We start from the raw sequence: 21,906 nt of genomic DNA, 5'->3' as shown, positions 1-21,906 counted from the left end.
TATAGCAGTCTTCCTCTTCCTCCAGCTCTTCCTGCTGCTTCTGTCTTCTAGGACGGCTCATATTCAAGGACCTTCCCTGAAATTCCCTCTGCTGAGGCCTCTGCTTAAAGCCTTCTGGTGCTGGGTTATGCTGCCTGCTTGAAACTTCACCACAGCCTCACAGCTCCTGCTCTCTTGAGACACCATCTCTGCCCTGAAAAGCTTCTTCCAGGAGGATCCTCTCAAACTCGAAGGCTTGTGTTCTTCCCAGTTCTGAGCTCTGCCTCCTTGAGCCCTCTTCCAGCTGACCTCTCCACCTATTAATCAGCAACTTTTATTTTGAAACACCTTGCCCAGAACATAAGATCAATCAAATTCTAGATTGGCCTTGGTAGCGGCCTTCCCACAATATCATTTGTTGCCCCCTGACCAACTGAACCACAACAAACTGTGGCAAATTCTTAAAGGGATGGGAGTACCAGAGCATCTTACCTGTCTCCTGAGAAACCTGCACGAGGGACAAGAAGCAACAGTAAGAACCAGACATGGAACAACCGAGTGGTTCAAAATTGGGAAAGGAGTATGACAAGGCTGCATATTGTTGCCCTGCTTATTTAACTTATATGCAGAGTACATCATGAGAAACGCCGGGTTGGATGAATCACAGGTCGGAATTAAGATTGCTGGGAGAATTATCAACAACCTCTGATATGCAGACGATACCACCCTAATGGCAGAAAGTGAAGAGGATCCAAAGAGCCTCTTGTTGAGGGTGAAAGTGGAGAGTGTGAAAGCTGGTTTGAAATGCAACATTAAAACAACTAAGATCAGGGCATCTGGCCCCATCACTTCCTGGCATATAGAAGGGGAAGAAATGGAAGCAGTGACAGATTGTATTTTCTTAGGCTCCAAGATCACCGCAGACGGTGACTGTAGCCATGACATTAAAAGACGCTTGCTCCTTGGGAGGAAAGCTATGGCAAACCTAGACAGCATAGTAAGAAGCAGAGACATCACCTTGCCGACAAAGGTCCGTCTAATCAAAGCTATGGTTTTCCCAGTAGCAACGTATGGCTGTGAGAGCTGGACTATAAAGAAGGCTGAGCGCCGAAGAATCGATGCTTTCGAACTGTGGTGCTGGAGAAGACTCTTTCGAGTTCCCTGGACTGCAAGGAGGTCAAATCAGTCCATCCTAAAAGAAATCAACCCTGAGTGCTCATTGGAAGGACAGAGACTGAAGCTGAAGCTCAAATATTTTGGCCACCTAATGTGAAGAGAAAGCTCCCTGGAAAAGACCCTGATGCTGGGAAAGATTGAAGGCAAAAGGAGAAGGGGACTGCAGAGGATGAGATGGCTAGATAGCATCACCGATGCAATGAATATGAAATTGAGCACACTCTGGGAGAGAGCGGAGGACAGGAAGGCCTGGCGTGCTATGGTCCATGGGGTCACGAAGAACTAGACACGACTTAACGACTGAACAACAACAACAACGACCAACTGAAATGGTACATTGCTATCAAACTGGTATGCATCCAAAAAAAGGCAGATGGTCCTAGTAATGTTGAAACTATCAGCTTGAAGCCAGCCTTCCACAGCAACTGTAAGCAAGGCAACCACAACTTCTTATGCCCAAGACACCATAGCAAAGTCTGGCGTACTTGGGTAGATTATAACCAAATCCAAGGTCACTCATGGTATGCAAACATTACAACATATAAACAAACAAAAATATACTGTTTCTTCACAGCTTCAGAAACTGCCCCAGAAGACCCCCTTAATTCCACCTGTGAGCACTGAAACATTCATGGTTTGTTCCTATAGTGGATGCAGACTTGAAAAGAAGGAAGGAGGGGAATCAAGATGGCACCCGAAGCAGATATCTAAATGATGTGGTCTGTCCTTTTGTATTTTTGAAACTGTTTTATCTCTTTTCTGGCAAGCGTAATTAGCTATGGTTAATGAGAGCACTGGCTCACATCCATAGCATTCCAGGAGTTTTTCCCTGAGCTCGATACCTTGCCAGTGCAACTAACTATTCTTGATTACGTGTCGGAGAAGGAACTGGGGATGCTGGCGCCATTGTTGCTATCTACAGTGTCAAGATGGTTTGGTCCAGGTGGCTTCATCGGTCTTCCTTTTGTTTCATAGAATCATAGAATAGTAGGGTTGGAAGGGGCCTCCAAGGCCATCAAGTCCAACCCCCTGCTCAATGTAGGAATCCAAGTCAGAGCATCCCTGACAGATGGCTGTCCAGCCTCATCTTGAATGCCTCCAGTGTGGGAGAGCCCACCACCTCCCTAGGTCATTGGTTCCATTGTCGTATTGCTCTAACAGTCAGGAAGTTTTTCCTGATGTTCAGCCGGAATCTGGCTTCCTGTAACTTGAGCCCATTATTCCATGTCCTGCACTCTGGGATGATCGAGAAGAGATCCTGGCCTTCCTCTCTGGGACAACCTTTCAAGTACTTAAAGACAGCTATCATATCTCCCCTCAGTCTTCTCTTCTCAAGGCTTCCCTGTGGAAGCTACAACGAGTTGAAAATACAGCAAAGAATAACATTGGGAGCTGAGTTTGCGTACCTGTTGGTCGACTTAATCTTGCAATAATGGGGGACTATAAGAATTGGTGACTCTCTGTCTGCTCTGCCTCTGTCTTACAAGCTGACACAGAGGTGTTTTGCTTACACTACTGTGAAGATAACTTGCTGGAGCTTCGAACGCTCTGCGGAGATAAGCCGAAGGAGTTTCTGACTGCAATCAATCATTTATTTTTGATATTTGTACTGGGACTTTTAGATCAAAGATGGGTTTTGTTGTCAATTTGGCCTTGTGAATTGTTTGGTGGGCTGTGATTCCTACTGTGACTGTTTTGGCTGTAGTGACCCACCTTTGAACATCTAGGTGGAAGAGTGGAGGATTGTGAGGGGTTTGGTACTTTATTTTATTGGAATAATTACCTTTATAAGTTAGTTATTATGGCCCCTAAGCCTAAAAAAAACAGCTAGGCTTGGCAGTGAATTATCTAATGGCGACTCTCCTCCTCTTAAACCAAATTGGATTGTTTTTTGGGGCAACACCAAACTTTAGATCAAGTAGGTATCTTGGCTGAATTTCCAAATACTGTTATGCACCCCTTAGTTGCCCAGATACAGCTGATTTGCTGGTTGAGAGTAGTAGCGAATTACCACCTTTAGAGGATTCTCTTAGCAATGGAGATACTCACCCCCCCCATTAGAGTCACCTCTAGGTGGCCATGAGGCTACTACATTTGAATTGGATTTTGTAGATGCACGATGTATTAACCAGTAAACTAGCCAAGAAGTTTTTTTTAGTGTTTCTGATATTAATGCAGCTATTATTGAGATCAAGGCCAAACTGGCTGATATGCAGGTAGCACTTACAACTCTTTCAGAGTATAAATGAAGCCCTAAGAAGGAGGCAGATAGACCAAGTAGTTACCTTGGTGATTCAATTCAAGGCCACAGTCCAGCCAGAAATAATGCTCTTGCCGAGGTGCAGATTAATCACTACCGGAAAGGTCTGGGTCTCCTTAGGAATTCTCCGGCCCTTAGCATCACCATAATGGAAGCACACCTCGATAGAGGTCACAATCCCAAGTGAGGGCAAACTTGGAAGGACTGACAGGATGTCCTGTTAGGTTGAGTGATATTATCAGTGTTGAAGTGCTTCCAGCTTCCAGAGGGAATGAGAAATGTCTTGTAACTTTCATCTCGGTGGAATCACCTGCAATTATGTTGAAGTGGCTGCGAGTAGGGATGGCGGAGAATTCCGAATGCTGAATGCACTGGCATTCGGCCCCCCGAAATCCGTGGTGGAATGGCCTGCCCCCCCCGCCCCCCTGCGGATTCCCCCCGGGACGAGGCTTACCTGGGGCGGATGTTCCGGATGGCGGCGGCTCCGGTGGCGGCTCCGGCGGCGGCGGCTGGTCTTTCGACTGGCTGCCGCGGCTGCCATTTGCATCTGGGTCTTTGCCGTGATAGGCTACGTAAGTATTTACGTAGCCTATCACGGCAAGCCAAGCAAACCCCCCCCCCACAAAACGGCGTACGCAAATGGCGGCGGCTACAGCAGCCGCCATTTGCGTTCCCTATTTTTCGCAGTTTTGGCCTACGTAAATATTTACGTAAGCTATTACGGCAAAAAAAAAAGGAACGCAAATAGCTCCCACTACACTATTTACATTCCCCTTTTTTTTTTTGCCGTAATAGCCTACGTAAATATTTATGTAAGCTAAAACACTGAAAAATAGGGAACGCAAATGGCGGCCGCCGTAGCTGCTGCCATTTGCGTACACTGTTTGTTTGTTTTTTTGCCCAGCCGTGATAGGCTACGTAAATACTTATGTAGCCTATCACGGCTGCCTGGCTGGATGCAAATGGCGGCCGCTATGGCGGCCACCATTTGCATCCACAGCAGCCAGTCTGCAGCCAGAACTCCGGCTGCGGACGGGCCTGGCCAGCTGCGGAGCAGAGCCGGCCGGGCATGATTCCGGAGGGGAGGACTGGATCGCCTGCCCCCCCCCCATCAAGGATTCCGGGGGGAGGGACGGAGCACCTCCCCCCCACTGCAAACACAATCTGCAAAAAGGTAAGTGACTTTTGTACATCCCTAGCTGCGAGAGCTGGACCATAAGGAAGGCTGAGCGAAGGAAGATAGATGCTTTTGAACTGTGGTGCTGGAGGAAAATTCTGAGAGTGCCTTGGACTGCAAGAAGATCAAACCAGTCCATCCTCCAGGAAATAATGCCAGACTGCTCACTTGAGGGAATGTTATTAAAGGCAAAACTGAAGTACTTTGGCCACATAATGAGAAGACAGGATATCCTGGAGAAGATGCTGATGCTAGGGAAAGTGGAAGGCCAAAGGAAGAGGGGCCGACCAAGGGCAAGATGGATGGATGATATTCTGGAGATGACGGACTCGACTTTGGGGGAGCTGGGGGTGGCGACGGCCGACAGGAAGCTCTGGCGTGGGCTGGTCCATGAAGTCACGAAGAGTCGGAAGCAACTGAGCGAATAAACAACAACAACAAAAGGACTTGCTCTGAAAGGAAGTATAATAGTACATAAATAATTAATGTGGTTCAGCTAGGTTTCCTAGATTAATGTTTAACGCTGCACGTACACTCATGTGCGATATCCACAGGTTATATATGTTCAGTGTGAAATTTCAATGTAACACTAGTGTTTCCTGCACAAATCGTAATCTGTGGAGATATAATTCATGGGAATTGCTGCCCTCCATAGACATGATAGCCAAGTTCACATATGATAGTTGACCACACGAGTGCGTGCCTGAGAGACATTGGGGCTGCTTACATAGAGAAACAGTGTATTGAGTGAACCGCCTCTTAAATATACCATATTCAAACCAAGTCCTCATACTTAACATAGGCCCAGCTGTCATTTGAAGCCGTGAGGACTAACCATGAGGTCTTCTACTTTAAGATGGTGCCCTGGCTCTGGGGGCTTTTTGACGTGGCTTTATGTTCTTTGTAGTCACATGTGAGGATTGATGTTGTTATTGTAATTTGCATTCATGGCAATTCATCTGCATTGCACTTCTATGATTAAATTTCCATTTCAAAGGGATTTATACAGATATCTGGGGATGACTGAGGAACTGCAACGCTGAGCCACTTCTGTGATGCTCAGCCTAGCTGTATCTGACTTGCAAGCAGAGGTAGAAACAATTAATCCAACCATGTTTATGGTTTCCAACGCAGGAGTTACATATGCTACAAGTCCCACAAACAGAACCTGAGATCAGATCTTAGAGGAATCTGGATGACTTGCTCTTATCCTCATGCATTTGCTATGGGAGTAGCATGCAGTGCACTGTTCTCATGTACCTGATTGCCTGCCTATCTGTCTCTTATTTTCCTCCCAACTCACCTGCTCTTGCCCTCCTTTGTTCCTTTCACAGTGCCTTCTGTTTCACTGCTCTTTAGACATGGCTTTTCCATGTATACCTTTCAAGCCCTTGAAAACCTTGATCACAATCAGTTCATGTCACCTTTGTTGTCTTCCAAGTGAGGGTGATGCTGTGTTTTACAGATTTGGTGGCAATCCCATTAAAAGCTGGTAAACACAGTGCAATTGCTATTTCCAGAGTTCAGCTGCTAATGATCTCTCCAGTTGACTGAAACTTTCATAGAGAGATCCTTTGTTGTCTTATATTTTCTCTAGAAAAAAGAGCTGTACAAGTTCTTACTCTTCACAACTTACCCCTTCCTCTTGCTACATCTTTTAGGAAAGGAGTCAGTGGTCGCTCAGAGAATTCTTCTGCATGGTTGATCAGCCCTTCTTTCACAGCTTGGAATCCAGACAGAACTATCACAGGTTGAGGTCCTAGCCAGACGGTGTAAATATTTCCATATTGCTTTGCCAGCTGCAGTTTGTGTCAAAGTAGACAACAGAAATGTTGCAATCAAACAAAGCAGATTATTTATTATTTCAAGTTAACACATGAACATCACCTTCCTCAGTTCCTCACCTCTGCAATTCCTGCCATGTGCACCTCTCCTCTCTGCCTTCTCTCTCCCAGTTTTCCTTTCTCCCTCAGATGCGTGCCAGATCTTCCTTTCTTGCCTTTCCTTCATGCTCCTCTCTCCTCCTGCCTGCTTCGCACCTGCCTAGGATGAGGACAGCAGAGAGGCCTTCTGCCTGCCCAGCCCCCCTGTGACAAGCAGGAAGGTGCTCAGTCCCACAGGACTTGCACCGATAACAAAACCTTTAGTGCATTACAATGTTGATGACTGAGGGCCAAAGCAGACATTACTTGAACTGCATGTCGAGTAGTTAAGTAAAGGTAGCGTAGGGGGGATTTTAAGGTCCAGATTGGGACAGGGGGCACACGTACTCTTGAGTAAAAATGAAAATGAGATACAACAGCTAGACACACAGTTACAGTAAAGTCCGTTTTGGCCATTAGGGCAACCTTCTGCAACCTTGTGCCCCCATATGTTTTGCACTACAACTCCTAGGACCCTCATCATTAGCTCTGCAGGCTGGGACTGATGGGAACTGAAGTCTGAAACATCTGGAGAGCACCAGGTGCAAGGGTCTCCAATTGGTCGGTCAGGACCCACCCATGGGTTACAGCCCGACCTAAGGTGGATCGCAAAGCAGCAATACCACCATGCAGAATATATGGTAAAAAGGAAAGAAGGATGTCCCAAATGCACATTTGGGCTCAAGGCGGGTCCCTGGTCTGAAATGGCTGAAGACTACTGGACTGAAGAGAGTTAATGGGTTGTGAGGAGGGTTTCACTGCTAAGATCACTTGGTGTCAGAGGTTCTGCTGGAAGGGAAGGTGAAGGTGTGAAGGTAGACCAGAATTTATAACTAGCGTCATCTAGGCCAGGGCTCCAGAACCTCTTTCAGCCAGAGGGTTAGATTACATTTTGAAGAAGCTCTCAGGGTCCACTTTCCACTGGTGGGTGGGGCCGGACGCAAAAGGGGCAGGGGCAGAAAAACAAGAAATACCAGCATACCTCAGCTTAAAATGCTTACTGCTGGTCACTAAACCTTAGCAGAGGCATTTCAACCTTTTAGAATTGCAAAAAAATTCTGGACAAAAGCTGGGAAAACCCCCAAAGAATTGTTGTTTGGGGAAAAGGGGGCATGGTCTTCTGTGGAACTGTGGAGTTCTAGATTGGGGGGGCCAGAAGGCCAAATTTGCCCCCCACACACACAATGATCTAGGCCATGTTGCAACATATACTAGCTTATGTTGCAAGCAGATGGAAAGGGGTCATGCAGAGAAACCTATTTTATTTCTTCCTTCTCCAGGCAACTACATCTAAGACATATGTGAGATGGGTATGTTTGATAATAAGAGCACTGCTGTTAGATGCATTGTGTCTTTGGACTCGTCCCTGAAAAACTGCTTAGGATATCCTGAAGCAGTAACATTTCAAGAGAAATTAAGTGTGCAATGCTATGCAAATTTGGACAGCGAAAAGTCCTACAACTCCTAGTATTCCCCAGCCAGCTATGCTGTCTAGGGTATGCTGGGAGCAGTAGTACTTTTTTCTGTCTAAACATGCATAGGATTGCACTCTAATGCTTTGTTTATTGACTTAGGGCACAATCTGATGGGGATAGTCGGCCGTCTCCCAACTCGGAGGCGACTGACTATCCAATGCTGGGTGGGTGGAACATGGAAAGGATTTTCTCCTCCATGCCCCAGCCACCCTGCCTTCACAGCTAGATGGCCAATTTTGGCTGTCAAGCCACAGCTCCTCTGGTGAGGGGGAGACCGGACAGCACCTAGGAAGTGTCATGATGGTGCTTCTGCTGTCCCCTCCCCCACTAACGCCCCCTTTTCCCCAGCTGTGTGCTGCTCTTGCGACGGTGGAGCAAGGGATGAGCTGCGCGGCCTACGAGGCAGTGGGGGAGGGGTTTTTCTGGGAACCGACCTCGGAGCGCTGGCTGTGAGGTCAGATCCAGAAAATGAAAAATGCTATGGCCATCTAGACTCTGTCTAGCAGCCACAGGATTGTGTCCTTATTAAGTTATCTTGCTGGACGTTATGGAGAAAAGATATGACTTTATCCTTAAAATGTATGTTCCACCAAATTGTTGTTGTTCAGTCGTTCAGTCGTGTCCGACTCTTTGTGACCCCATCCACCAAATTACTAAAAGACAATACATCGCAATTAATACTGAAAAAATTTCTTGAATTGTATTCAGAACAATAAGATCCTCTGAAAAGACAAAAGAACTATGGGTAGGGAACCCCCCTAACCTAGATAGGGGAAGATATCTGGTCCTGGATGGGGTTCCACTCCCACAAAGGGTGAAGGGCGTGATTTGATTGTACTCCTGGACTTGCTGCTAATTGGCAAAGCTCAGGTGGCGGTGGTAGCCAGGAGTCCCTTTTACCAGCTTTGCCTGGTATGCCAGTTGCAACCCTGACTGGAGAGGAAAAGCTTCCCTCAGTTATTCGTGCTCTGGTGAATTCAGGCTGGGCTACTGCAGTCTGCTGTATGAGGGGCTGCCTTTGAAGACATTTTGGAAACTTCATCTGGTGCAGAATATGGTTTCCAGATGTTGGTGAGGACCAGACATTTGGCTCATGCGACATCAATACTGTGTCTGCTGCACTGGTTGCCAGTACATCTCTGAGCCCAATTTAAAGTGCTGGGTTTTTTTTAAACCTTTAAAGCCCTACAGGGTTTGGGACCAAACCACTTGAAGCACAACCTTCTCCCATACCAGCCTGCCCTTACTCTCAACATGCCTTCTCACATGCCCTCTGACAAGAGCTGTTAGGATGGTGAGCAAAAGAGAGAGGGCTTTTTCAGTGGCGGCCCTGCACCTCTGGCATAAACTTCTATCAGGGTTTCATCAGCCTCCTTTTTTGCAGGTCTTCAGGAAAGGTCGGAAGACTCATGAGTTCTCACTGACCCTTAAGTCTGGGCCCTTGGTTTTTACTGGTAAGTTTTGTTTCTATTGATTTTAATTGGCAATATTGTTTTTTTATGTATTTTATTGAAACATGTGTTTATGGATTCTTTTAATTATATACACTTTGTGTGTTTATCTTGCATGCTGCCTTGAGAGGTTTCCACCCTTAAAGAAATAATTTTAGGTAGATAGATGGGAACAGACAGAATATCAACCTGAAGATTGTGACCTCCTTAGCTTTCCATTGGCTCAGTGTTCAAGAGCTCTGTGCTATAGCCAAAACACAGTTTTAGATGACTTTATTATATTTTTTATCTTGCCTGTCATTGGACTCAAGGTGTCATACAAATGGTTCCCAGTTGAACTTCTATCCAGGAACTGACCAGACTCATACTTGCTTTATTATTTCATAAAGTTTGCCACATATGTTATTGTTATTGTTATGATGATTCTCATATATATATATATTGTTGTTGTTGTTGTTCAGTCGTTCAGTCGTGTCCGACTCTTCGTGACCCCATGGACCATAGCACGCCAGGCCTTCCTGTCCTGCGCTCTCTCCCGGAGTGTGCTCAAGTTCATATTCATTGCATCGGTGATGCTATCTAGCCATCTCATCCTCTGCCGTCCCCTTCTCCTTTTGCCTTCAGTCTTTCCCAGCATCAGGGTCTTTTCCAGAGAGTTTTCTCTTCGCATTAGGTGGCCAAAATATTTGAGCTTCAGCTTCAGTATCTGTCCTTCCAAGGAGCACTCAGGGTTGATTTCCTTTAGGATGGACTGATCTGACCTCCTTGCAGTCCACGGGACTCGTAAGAGTCTTCTCCAGCACCATAGTTCGAGAGCATCAATTCTTCGGCGCTCAGCCTTCCTTATAGTCCAGCTCTCACAGCCAGACATAACTACTGGGAAAACCATAGCTTTGATTAGACGGACCTTTGTCGGCAAGGTGATGTCTCTGCTTCTTACTATGCTGTCTAGGTTTGCCATAGCTTTCCTCCCAAGGAGCAAGCGTCTTTTAATTTCATGGCTACAGTCACCGTCTGCGGTGATCTTGGAGCCCAAGAAAGTAAAATCTGTCACTGCTTCCATTTCTTCCCCTTCTATATGCCAGGAAGTGATGGGGCCAGATGCCATGATCTTCGTTTTTTTAATGTTGAGTTTCAAACCAGCTTTTGCACTCTCCTCTTTCACCCTCAACAAGAGGCTCTTTAGATCCTCTTCGCTTTCTGCCATTAGGGTGGTATCGTCTGCATATCGGAGGTTGTTGATAATTCTCCCAGCAATCTTAATTCCGACCTGTGATTCATCCAACCCGGCGTTTCTCATGATGTACTCTGCATATAAGTTAAATAAGCAGGGCGACAATCTGCAGCCTTGTCATACTCCTTTCCCAATTATGAACCAATCTGTTGTTCCATGTCTGGTTCTTACTGTTGCTTCTTGACCCTCGTACAGGTTTCTCAGGAGACAGGTAAGGTAGTCTGGTACTCCCATCTCTTTAAGAATTTGCCACAGTTTCTTGTGATCCACACAATCAAAGGCTTTAGCATAGTCAATGAAGCAGAAATAGACACTTTTCTGGAATTCTCTTGCTTTCTCCACGATGCAGCGAATGTTGGCGATTTGATCTCTAGTTCCTCTGCCTCTTCAAAACCCAGCTTGTACTTCCGGTAGTTCTCGGTTCACATACTGCTGAAGCCTAGCTTGTAGGATTTTGAGCATCACCTTGCTGGCATGTGAAATGAGCACAATTGTGCGGTAGTTTGAACACTCTTTGGCGTTGCCCTTGTTTGGAATTGGAATGTAAACTGACCTTTTCCAGTCTTGCGGCCATTGTTGAGTGTGCCAAATTTGTTGGCATATTGAATGCAGCACTTTAACAGCATCATCTTTTAGGATTTTAAATAGCTCAGCTGGAAGACTGTCATCTCTGCTAGCTTTGTAGGTACTAATGCTTCCTAAGGCCCACTTGACTTCACTCTCTAGGATGTCCGGCTCAAGTTCAGTGACCGCACTATCATGGCTATCAGGGACATTAAGATCTTTCCTGTATAGTTCTTCTGTGTATTCTTGCCACCTCTTCCTAATCTCATCTGCTTCTGTTAGGTCCCTGCCTTCTTTGTCCTTTATCATGCCCGTCTTTGCACAAAACGTTCCCTTGAGATCTCTGATTTTCTTGAAGAGATCTCTAGTCTTTCCCATTCTGTTGTTTTCCTCGATTTCTTTGCATTGTTCATTTAAGAAGGCCTTCTTGTCTCTCCTTGCTATTTTCTGGAACTCTGCATTCAGTTGGATATATCTTCCCCTTTCTCCCTTGCTTTTCGCTTCCCTTCTTTCCTCAGCTACTTGGAAAGCCTCATCAGACAGCCACTTGGCTTTCTTGCATTTCTTTTTCTTTGGGATGGATTGAGTTGCTGCCTCCTGAACCATGTTACGGACCTCCGTCCATAGTTCCTCAGGCACTCTGTCTATCAGGTCTAATCCCTGAAATCCATTTGTCACCTCCACTGTATATTCATAAGGTATATGATTTAGGTCATACCTGAATGGTTTAGTGGTTTTCCCTACGTTCTTCAATTTAAGCTGAAATTTTGCAAGAAGCAGCTCATGATCTGAGCCACAGTCAGCTCCAGGTCTTGTTTTTACTGACTGTATGGAGCTTCTCCATCTTTGGCTGCAAAGGACATAATCAATCTGATTTCGATATTGACCGTCTGGTGATGTCCATGTGTAGAGTCGCCTCTTGTGCTGTTGGAAAAGAGTGTTTGCTATGATCAGCGTGTTCTCTTGGCAAAACTCTATTAGCTTTTGTCCTGCTTCATTTTGTACACCAAGGCCATGCCTGCCTGTTATCCCGGTGATTTCTTGACTTCCTACTTTAGCATTCCAATCCCCTGTGATGAAGAGGACATCTTTTTTTGGTGTTAGTTCTAGAAGGTGTTGTAGGTCTTCATAGAACCAATCAACCTCAGCTTCTTCGGCCTCAGTGGTTGGGGCATAGACTTGAATTACTGTGATGTTGAATGGTTTGCCTTGGATTCGTACTGAGATCATTCTATCGTTTTTAAGATTGTACCCCAGTACTGCTTTCCCCACCCTTTTGTTGACTATGAGTGATACTCCATTTCTTCTAAGGGATTCTTGCCCACAGTAGTAGATATGATGGTCACCTGAATTAAATTCGCCCATGCCTGTCCATTTTAGTTTGCTGATTCCCAAGATGTCAATGTTCAATCTTGCCATCTCATGTTTGACCACCTCAAGCTTACCTTGATTCATTGATCTGACATTCCAGGTTCCTAAACAATATTGTTCTTTACAGCATCGGATTTTCTTTTCACCACCAGACACATCCACAGCTGAGTGTCCTTTCGGCTTTGGCCCAGCCGCTTCACTCTTTCTGGTGCTACTTGGAAATACCCTCTGCTCTTCCCCAGTAGTATATTGGACACCTTCCGACCTGAGGGGCTCATCTTCCAGCGTCATCTCTTTTAGCCTTGTGATACGGTCCATGGGGTTTTCTTGGCAAGAATACTGGAGTGGGTTGCCATTTCCTTCTCCAGTGGACCACATTTTGTCAGAACTCTCTGCCATGACCTGTCCGTCTTGGGTGGCCCTGCACGGCATAGCTTATGGCTTCACTGAGTTACGCAAGCCCCTTCGCCACAACATGGCAGTGATCCATGAAGGGGACATATATATATATATATATATATATATATGCGTGCGTATATGTGTGTGTGTGTGTGTGTGTGTATGTGTGTGTGTTTGTGTATGTATGTGTATGTATGTGTGTGTGTGTATGTGTGTGTATATATATATGTATGTATGTGTGTGTGTGTGTGTGTGTGTATATATATATATATATATATATAGTGTATATGTGTGTGTGTGTGTGTGTGTGTGTGTGTGTATATATATTTATTTATTTATTAAATTTATTAATCGCCCATCTGACTGGTCACCCAGCCACTCTGGGCGATGTACAACCCACCATAAAACAATTTAAAACAATAAAATTTTACCATAAATTTTTTTTTTTAAATACCCTAGCCCACCCCAAATGCCTGCCTGAACAACCACGTTTTTAATGCACGACGGAAGCTCATTAAAGAGGGGGCATGACGGAGTTCCCTAGGGACGGAGTTCCACAGAGTGGGGGCCACCACAGAGAAGGCCCTCTCCCTCGTCCCCACCAGTCTAGCTGTCCTGGCTGATGGGACAGAGAGAAGGCCATCCGAGGCTGATCTTGTTAAGCGGCCTGTCTGGTGTTGCTGGAGGCGCTCCTTAAGATAGGCTGGGCCGGAACCATATAGGGTTTTAAAGGTCAAAACCAACACCTTGAATTTGGCCCGGAAAACAACTGGTAACCAGTGCAACTCCTTCAGCACTGGAGTGATGTGATCTCGCCGGCGGCTGCCTTTAATCAGGCGAGCCGCCGCGTTCTGTACCAGCTGCAGTTTCCGAACCGTCTTCAAGGGTAACCCCACGTAGAGCGCATTACAGTAGTCTAAATGAGAGGAGACCAGGGCATGTACTACCAATGGGAGCAGATGGTCGGGAAGGAAGGGGCGCAGCCGCCGTATCAGATGGAGTTGATATAGCGCTGTCCGGCTCACAGCTGACACCTGAGCCTCCATGGACAGCTGGGAGTCCAAAATGACCCCCAGGCTGCGGACCTGGTCTTTCAAGGGTAGCTGTACCCCATTCAACACCAGGTCAACATCCCCCAGCCTCCTCTTGTCTCCCACCAAAAGTACCTCGGTCTTGTCAGGGTTGAGCTTCAGCTTATTCCTCCCCATCCAGCCACTCACCGTCTCCAGACATTTGGACAGGGATTCTACGGCCAACCTTGGTGAAGATTTGAATGAGAGGTAGAGCTGCATGTCATCCGCATATTGATGACACTGCACCCCAAACCTCCTGATGATAGCCCCCAGTGGCTTCACATAGATGTTAAATAGCATCGGGGAAAGGATGGAACTCTGTGGCACCCCACAAGTAAGTGGCCACGGGTCCGAAACCTCCTGTCCCAGTGCTACCCTCTGGTACCTGCCGGAGAGGAAGGACCGGAACCACCGCAATACAGTGTCTCCAATGCCCAACCCCTCCAGGCGGTCCAGGAGGATACCGTGGTCAACGGTATCAAAAGCCGCTGAGAGGTCGAGGAGAACAAGGAAGGAGCATTCACCCCTATCCAGAGCCCTCCTCATATCATCCACCAAGGCGACCAAGGCCGTTTCTGTCCCATGCCCAGGCCTGAAGCCCGACTGAAATGGGTCTAGATAATCAGTTTCTTCCAAGTGTGCCTTCAACTGTACCGCCACCACCCGCTCAATCACCTTGCCCAAAAATGGCAGATTTGAGACTGGGCGAAAGTTGTTCAGAACTTGAGGATCCAAGGAGGGCTTCTTTAAGAGCGGTCTTATCACTGCCTCCTTGAGGGCTGATGGCATCACTCCCTCCTCAAGGGAGGCGTTCACCACCGCCTTGATCCCCTCACCCAGTCTCTCTCTGCAGCTCATAATGAGCCAAGATGGGCAAGGATCAAGTAAGCAGGTGGTCGGCCTTACAGATGAAAGCACCTTGTCCACTTCATCAGGAGGAAGAAGCTGGAACCGATCCCACAAAACCGGTTTGCCACAGGCCGCCTCTTGCTCACTAACTGTATCCACAGTGTGCAGAGTAACACACCTAATCTGATCAATTTTATCTGCAAAGTGCCTTGCCAAAGCCTCACAGGAGGCCTTAGAATGCTCCAGTGGTTCCGGAGCCACAGGACCGACCAGGCTCCGGACCACTTGGAACAGCCTCCTGGGGCAGCACTCTGCAGACGCGATGGAGGCAGCATAATATTCCTTTTTTGCTGCCTTCACCGCCACGTGATAGGCTGAAGATATAGCTCTAGCCCGTGTCTGATCGTCTTTGGAGCGAGACTTCCGCCACCGGCGCTCTAGCCGTCTCACCTCCTGTTTCAGAGCTCGTAACCGCGGATTGAACCATGGTGCAGTCCGAGCCCTGTTCAGGGGGAGAGGGCGTTTCGGAGCCACCCGATCTAATGCCCCAGTGATTGCGGCATTCCAGCCACCCACCAGGGTCTCGACCGAGTGGCCGTTGGCATGCCCCAGAGAATCCCCAAGCGCGTTCAGGAATCCATTTGGATCCATAAGACGCCTGGGGCGGACCATTTTAATGGGTCCTCCACCCCTGCGGAGGGGTTGTGGAACCGAGAAGTCCAACATCACCAGATAGTGATCTGACCATGACAAGGGGGTGGTGGATATACCCCCGACTTCCAGATCACTCCCCGCTTCTCCAGAAACAAACACAAGGTCTAGTGCATGACCGGCTACATGGGTGGGCCCAGTTAGAATATGGTGCAGCTCCCAGGAGGCCATGGTCTCCATGAAGTCCCGAGGTGCTCCTGTGAGGATGGCCTCCGAATGTACCTTGAAGTCCCCCAACACCAGTAAGTTAGGGGACTGTACACGCACATCAGAGACCACCTCAAGCACCTCGGCCAGGGAGTCAGTCGTGCAGCAGGGTGGACGGTACATGAGCAGAATCCCCAGACTGCCCTTCGGGCCCAACCTCCAGTACATGCACTCAACAACCTTGGTCTCCCGGAGAGGGGGTCTGGTGAAGACCAAGGACTCTCGGTAGGTAACAGCCACTCCCCCCCCCCGATCCCCAGCCCTCGGCTGCTGTGCATACGAAAATCCAGCTGGACACATGGCTGCAAGGGTTGGAGCAGCAGCCTTGGCCAGCCAGGTCTCCGTAATACATGCCAGGTCTGCACCCTCATCCAGGATCATGTCATGGATGAGGAAGGTTTTCTGGGTAACAGACCTGGCATTGCAGAGCAGCAAACGAAGGCCAGAAGATGGGGTCACGCCTCTCCCAGCCATCCTTTGGCTCTGGACAGGCCCGGAGCAGGGGACAGATACTACACATCTCTCCCTTGTTCCCCTTAGCTGGCATGGCCTGCCCCTAGCGCTCCGCCAGCGCCTGCCGCCCAGCCTCGGTATGTTCTGGCCCCCAACACTCCCCCCACTGCCTCCATCAGGTGGACACATGCCCCCTCGCTCCCGCCTATCAGGCAGGCTACCCACCCCTAAAAACACAACAAAATCCCCCCCAACAAAATAAAACAAACAAACAAAACAATTAAAATCCCCTTAAAAATGCCAGGCAGGAGTCCACAGGGAAGGCCTGGTGGCGGTGGTAGCGGCGACGGCGGCAGCAGGCCCAGCGGCTGCATGCACGCCTCTTCCCCGGTGGTGGTGGTGGTGGTGGTGGCTTCTCCTGCAGGCCCTGGCTCTCCCAGGCCACCTCAGCCAGCCAGCTTATGTAGCCCCTCCAGGGAGGGGCAGGTGGAGCAGCACAGCTGGCTCGGTACCTGGGGGCCTGGTCCTGCAGGGACTGGCGGTCTGCCAGGCAGAAGTCCACAAGGAAGGCCTGGTGGTGGTGGCAGCGGCGGCAGCAGCAGGCCCAGCGGCGGCAGCAGCAGGCCCAGCTGCGGCAAGCACGCCTCTTCCCCGGTGGTGGTGGTGGTGGTGGCTTCTCCTGCAGGCCCTGGCAATATGCAGCCTTGTCGTACTCCTTTCCCAATTTTGAACCTCTCGGTTGTTCCATGTCTGGTTCTTACTGTTGCTTCTTGACCCTCGTACAGGTTTCTCAGGAGACAGGTAAGGTGGTCTGGTACTCCCATCACTTTAAGAATTTGCCACAGTTTGTAGTGATCCACACAATCAAAGGCTTTGGCGTAGTCAATGAAGCAGAAATAGACGTTTTTCTGAAATTCTCTTGCTTTCTTCATGATCCAGCGAAAGTTGGTGATTTGATCTCTAGTTCCTCTGCCTCTTCGAAACCCAGCTTGTACTTCCGGTAGTTCTCAGTTCACATACTGCTGAAGCCTAGCTTGTAGGGTTTTGAGCATAACCTTGCTGGCATGTGAAATGAGCGCAATTGTGCAGTAGTTTGAACACTCTTTGGCATTGCCCTTCTTTGGAATTGGAATGTAAACTGACCTTTTCCAGTCTTGCGGCCATTGTTGAGTGTGCCAAATTTGTTGGCATATTGAATGCAGCACTTTAACAGCATCATCTTTTAGGATTTTAAATAGCTCAGCTGGAAGACTGTCATCTCCGCTAGCTTTGTTGGTACTAATGCTTCCTAAGGCCCACTTGACTTCACTCTCTAGGATGTCTGGCTCAAGTTCAGTGACCGCACTATCATGGCTATCAGAGACATTAAGATCTTTCCTGTATAGTTCTTCTGTGTATTCTTGCCACCTCTTCTTAATCTCATCTCCTTCTGTTAGGTCCCAGCCTTTTTTGTCCTTTATCATGCCTGTCTTTGTACAAAACTTTCCCTTGAGATCTCCGATTTTCTTGAAGAGATCTCTAGTCTTTCCCATTCTGTTGTTTTCCTCGATTTCTTTGCATTGTTCATTTAAGAAGGCCTTCTTGTCTCTCCTTGCTATTCTCTGGAACTCTGCATTCAGTTGGATATATCTTCCCCTTTCTCCCTTGCTTTTCGCTTCCCTTCTTTCCTCAGCTACTTGGAAAGCCTCATCAGACAGCCACTTGGCTTTCTTGCATTTCTTTTTCTTTGGGATGGATTGAGTTGCTGCCTCCTGAACAATGTTATGGACCTCCGTCCATAGTTCCTCAGGCGCTCTGTCTATCAGGTCGAATCCCTGAAATCTATTCCTCACCTCCACTGTATATTCATAAGGGATATGATTTAGGTCATACCTGAATGGTTTAGTGGTTTTCCCTATGTTCTTCAATTTAAGCCAAAATTTTGCAACAAGAACCTCATGATCTGAGCCACAGTCAGCTCCAGGTCTTGTTTTTACTGATTGTATGGAGCTTCTCCATCTTTGGCTGCAAAGGACATAATCAATCTGATTTTGATATTGACCGTCTGGTCATGTCCATGTGTAGAGCCGCCTGTTGTGCTGTTGGAAAAGAGTGTTTGCTATGATCAGTGTGTTCTCTTGGCAAAACTCTATTAGCTTTTGTCCTGCTTCATTTTGTACACCAAGGCCATGCCTGCCTGTTATCCCGGTGATTTCTTGACTTCTTACTTTAGCATTCCAATCCCCTATGATGAAGAGGACATCTTTTTTTGGTGTTAGTTCTAGAAGGTGTTGTAGGTCTTCATAGAACCGATCAACCTCAGCTTCTTCGGCCTCAGTGGTTGGGGCATAGACTTGAATTACTGTGATGTTGAATGGTTTGCCTTGGATTCGTACTGAGATCATTCTATCGTTTTTAAGATTGTACCCCAGTACTGCTTTTCCCACCCTTTTGTTGACTATGAGTGCTACTCCATTTCTTCTCAGGGATTCTTGCCTACAGTAGTAGATATGATGGTCACCTGAATTACATTCGCCCATGCTTGTCCATTTGAGTTTGCTGATTCCCAAGATGTCAATGTTCAATCTTGCCATCTCATGTTTGATCACCTCCAGCTTACCTTGATTCATTGATCTTACATTCCAGGTTCCTAAACAATATTGTTCTTTACAGCATCGGATTTTCTTTTCACCACCAGACACATCCACAGCTGAGTGTCCTTTCGGCTTTGGCCCAGCCGCTTCACTCTTTTTGGTGCTACTTGGAAATACCCTCTGCTCTTCCCCAGTAATATATTGGACACCTTCCGACCTGAGGGGCTCATCTTCCAGCGTCATCTCTTTTAGCCTTGTGATACGTTCCATGGGGTTTTCTTGGCAAGAATACTGGAGTGGGTTGCCATTTCCTTCTCCAGTGGACCACATTTTGTCAGAACTCTCTGCTATGACCTGTCCGTCTTGGGTGGCCCTGCACGGCATAGCTTATGGCTTCACTGAGTTACGCAAGCCCCTTCGCCACAACAAGGCAGTGATCCATGAAGGGGATTGGAGCCATACTTAAACTTTATCGCACTGCGGGAGGTGGTTTAGTTGACCCAGCTTTGAAAATTTTTCAGGGTAAGATAATTGCCCAAATTTTATATGAGGCTGCAGTTTGGGGTCGGGATGACTCCCTAATGGTCAAACTGGAGGCCCTTCAAAATAGATTTCACAGGGGGGAAATGGCCTCCTGGCACTCCCGAATCCCGCTGCCTTGGCTCGGTCAGAGGTTGGTCTTCCCTCCATCACAGCTCGCATCCACTGCGCCTTGATTAATCACTGGAGAACTCTAAAAGAATCTTCTGTCCGGGTTTTGCCTAAGTTATGTTATGAACAGGTGTTAAATGGTAAATTCTGGAGCTCAAGCTATTATAATTTACTGCAATCCTATTTCACCTCAGTTGATGCATTTTCTACTCTGAATTCAAAAGAGAGACTTTGTGAATGTATCGTTGGTCACAGTGTTTCCCTGGACAGACAGGCTATTAATAATTCAAAATTTTCAGAATGGTACAGCTTTTACAAATATGACCATCAAAGAGCTGCCTATTTGACAAAGCTTACTTTCCCAAAACTTAAGCAAGCTTTTATGGCTCTTCGTTTTCAAACTATGCCAACAGCAATGATTGTCGGCAGATATTCTCAAATTCCTCTGGCTTATGGTTTATGTGGCTCTGGCTTATGGTTTATGTATTTGTGATGCTCCAGAGACTGAAGATCTACCACATTATTTGCTGTCCCACCCTTTATACTCTAAACCAGGGTCTAAATTTCTGGGGTTTATTTTGTCCTATCGGTACTATAACACTGTTCCAGAGAAGATTTTCCATCTTTTGTCTGATACAGATCCCCCCGTCATTCACAAGGTCTCTCTCTTTACTTGGCAGCACTGAAAAATCATGCAAAATTCATTTCCAGCAATGCAGTTGACTGTTTTGGGGATGCCTTGTTTTAATGGTCTTCTAGCCGTTTTCATTCTCAGATCATAATTAGTCATTTAAATGTGGAAGTAGTATATTTTAAATGAATTCAAATGAATTTTAAAGACTATGCTGATTTTGACCTGATGTTGTATCTGGCTTAATATGTTTTAGTTGTTTGTTTCGTATATGTGAATGGCCTATGACCCACTACTAAATAAATGGAATGGCAAATTAGCACTTCTGGGGTTAGGGATGTCAGGAGAATCTGTCCGGGGATATAGTTCACCAGGATTTTAGCAGCTCGGCCCCCCAGACTTTGACTCACTTACCCATTAGCTCTCCTGACTCAGTGCACATTGAGTCAGGGCAGCTCGCAGATGTTGCATTTTTTCCCTTCTTAAAAATTGTGGCCACAATTTGCATAACTTGCACTAAATTTTGACCGTAATTTGCTTAATTTGTGCAAATAGCATCCATAACATGCTTAATTTGCCCAAATTGTACTTGCGACTTAGCACCAATTGTGGGTGCCATCTGAGCAAATTAAGCATATCACAGCCACAATTTGCATAAATATCACTTTAAGGAAAAAAAATCCAAGAAAAGTTCCCAGATTCTGGGGAAAAGGTCACAGCTTGGCTTGCAAATGCAAGTCAAGCTGGGGGCTCTGGGGCAATCTGGCAAGCTTAAAAAGGGCTGGATTTCCCCACAATGGCCATCCCTATCTGGGGAAACCTGAAATGTGTGGAAACACTAGTTTCTGGAAGGAGCAGGTTGGCAGAGTTCACATGAGGGAGCTGCACCAATCTGCCCCCTTACAGAAATGAGTGCTTCTGTTCATTTTGGGTCTTGTCCCCAGAAGCACTAATTTGCCATTGTGCAAACAGTGCAGGCCACTTGTGCAACAGAATGGGTGGGGCTTGCCGCATGCAGGATGGGAGTGGTGGTGGGCCCTGCATGTGGGTGGGCAGGACTGGATACTGCCCGTTATGCAGAAAAGAGAAAATGAGCATGTTCACACTGAGATCATGCCTGCAAAGCAGAGCAACCACAAACGAGGGGCGGTGCGGGGGGGAGATCAAAATCAGAATTGGCCCACAGCAACCACAAACAGACTTAAAAGGGGGGGGGACAAGACCAACCAAACACTAATGATTAAAAATAATCCATTCCTCAATCAACCAGAACAGACTTTTAAACGTAGCACAAACAAAAACAATAAAGGCAGAAAGGTGGTTAAAATAGACTAAAATTGAAAAAATAGATAAATAGCCAAAACAGTGGGAGGCATACATAGCTTTTTAGGTCTGGATTTGAAGAGGTCCCTGGTGCCCACTGCCGGCTGCTATGTCGGCACATACAGTAATCACACAGACATTAAAACTCCCTCTCCCTCTCAATGTCTCTCTCTCTCTCTTTTTCGCTGTTCCTGGACTGGCTGAGTGTGCTGGATTCCTCATCCTCATCCCCAGCCAGCATAGTCAGAAACACTTCTGGTGGCTGCAATGAGTGAAGGCCAGTCTCTGCACGTGGGCTTCGCAATTCCCTTAACAATGTTTGCCTTTGCACATGCATCAAAGCAATGCAATGCAATGGAAATCGTGGTACAACCAGTGACTTTGTGCACACATGTAAGATGTCAACATGCAAACCTAGCCAGTTGCT

General features: G+C 47.0%; 1 protein-coding gene across 1 annotated transcript in view; it reads right to left on the bottom strand.

Moving 5' to 3' along the window:
* LOC146351703 (cytochrome P450 2J5-like) overlaps positions 1–21,906 on the bottom strand; it is a 60,287-nt gene that overhangs the window by 28,236 nt on the left and 10,145 nt on the right. The window contains exon 2 of the mRNA XM_084845711.1: positions 6,229–6,391. The gene's annotated coding sequence lies outside the window, so the exon portion shown is untranslated. The remainder of the gene's footprint in view (positions 1–6,228; positions 6,392–21,906) is intronic.

Source organism: Heloderma suspectum, chromosome 3, assembly GCF_057233095.1.
Source record: "Heloderma suspectum isolate Gila_16-S chromosome 3, 16-S_ref, whole genome shotgun sequence".
NCBI lineage: Eukaryota > Metazoa > Chordata > Lepidosauria > Squamata > Helodermatidae > Heloderma > Heloderma suspectum.
This window is presented reverse-complemented; position numbering and strand designations above follow the sequence as displayed.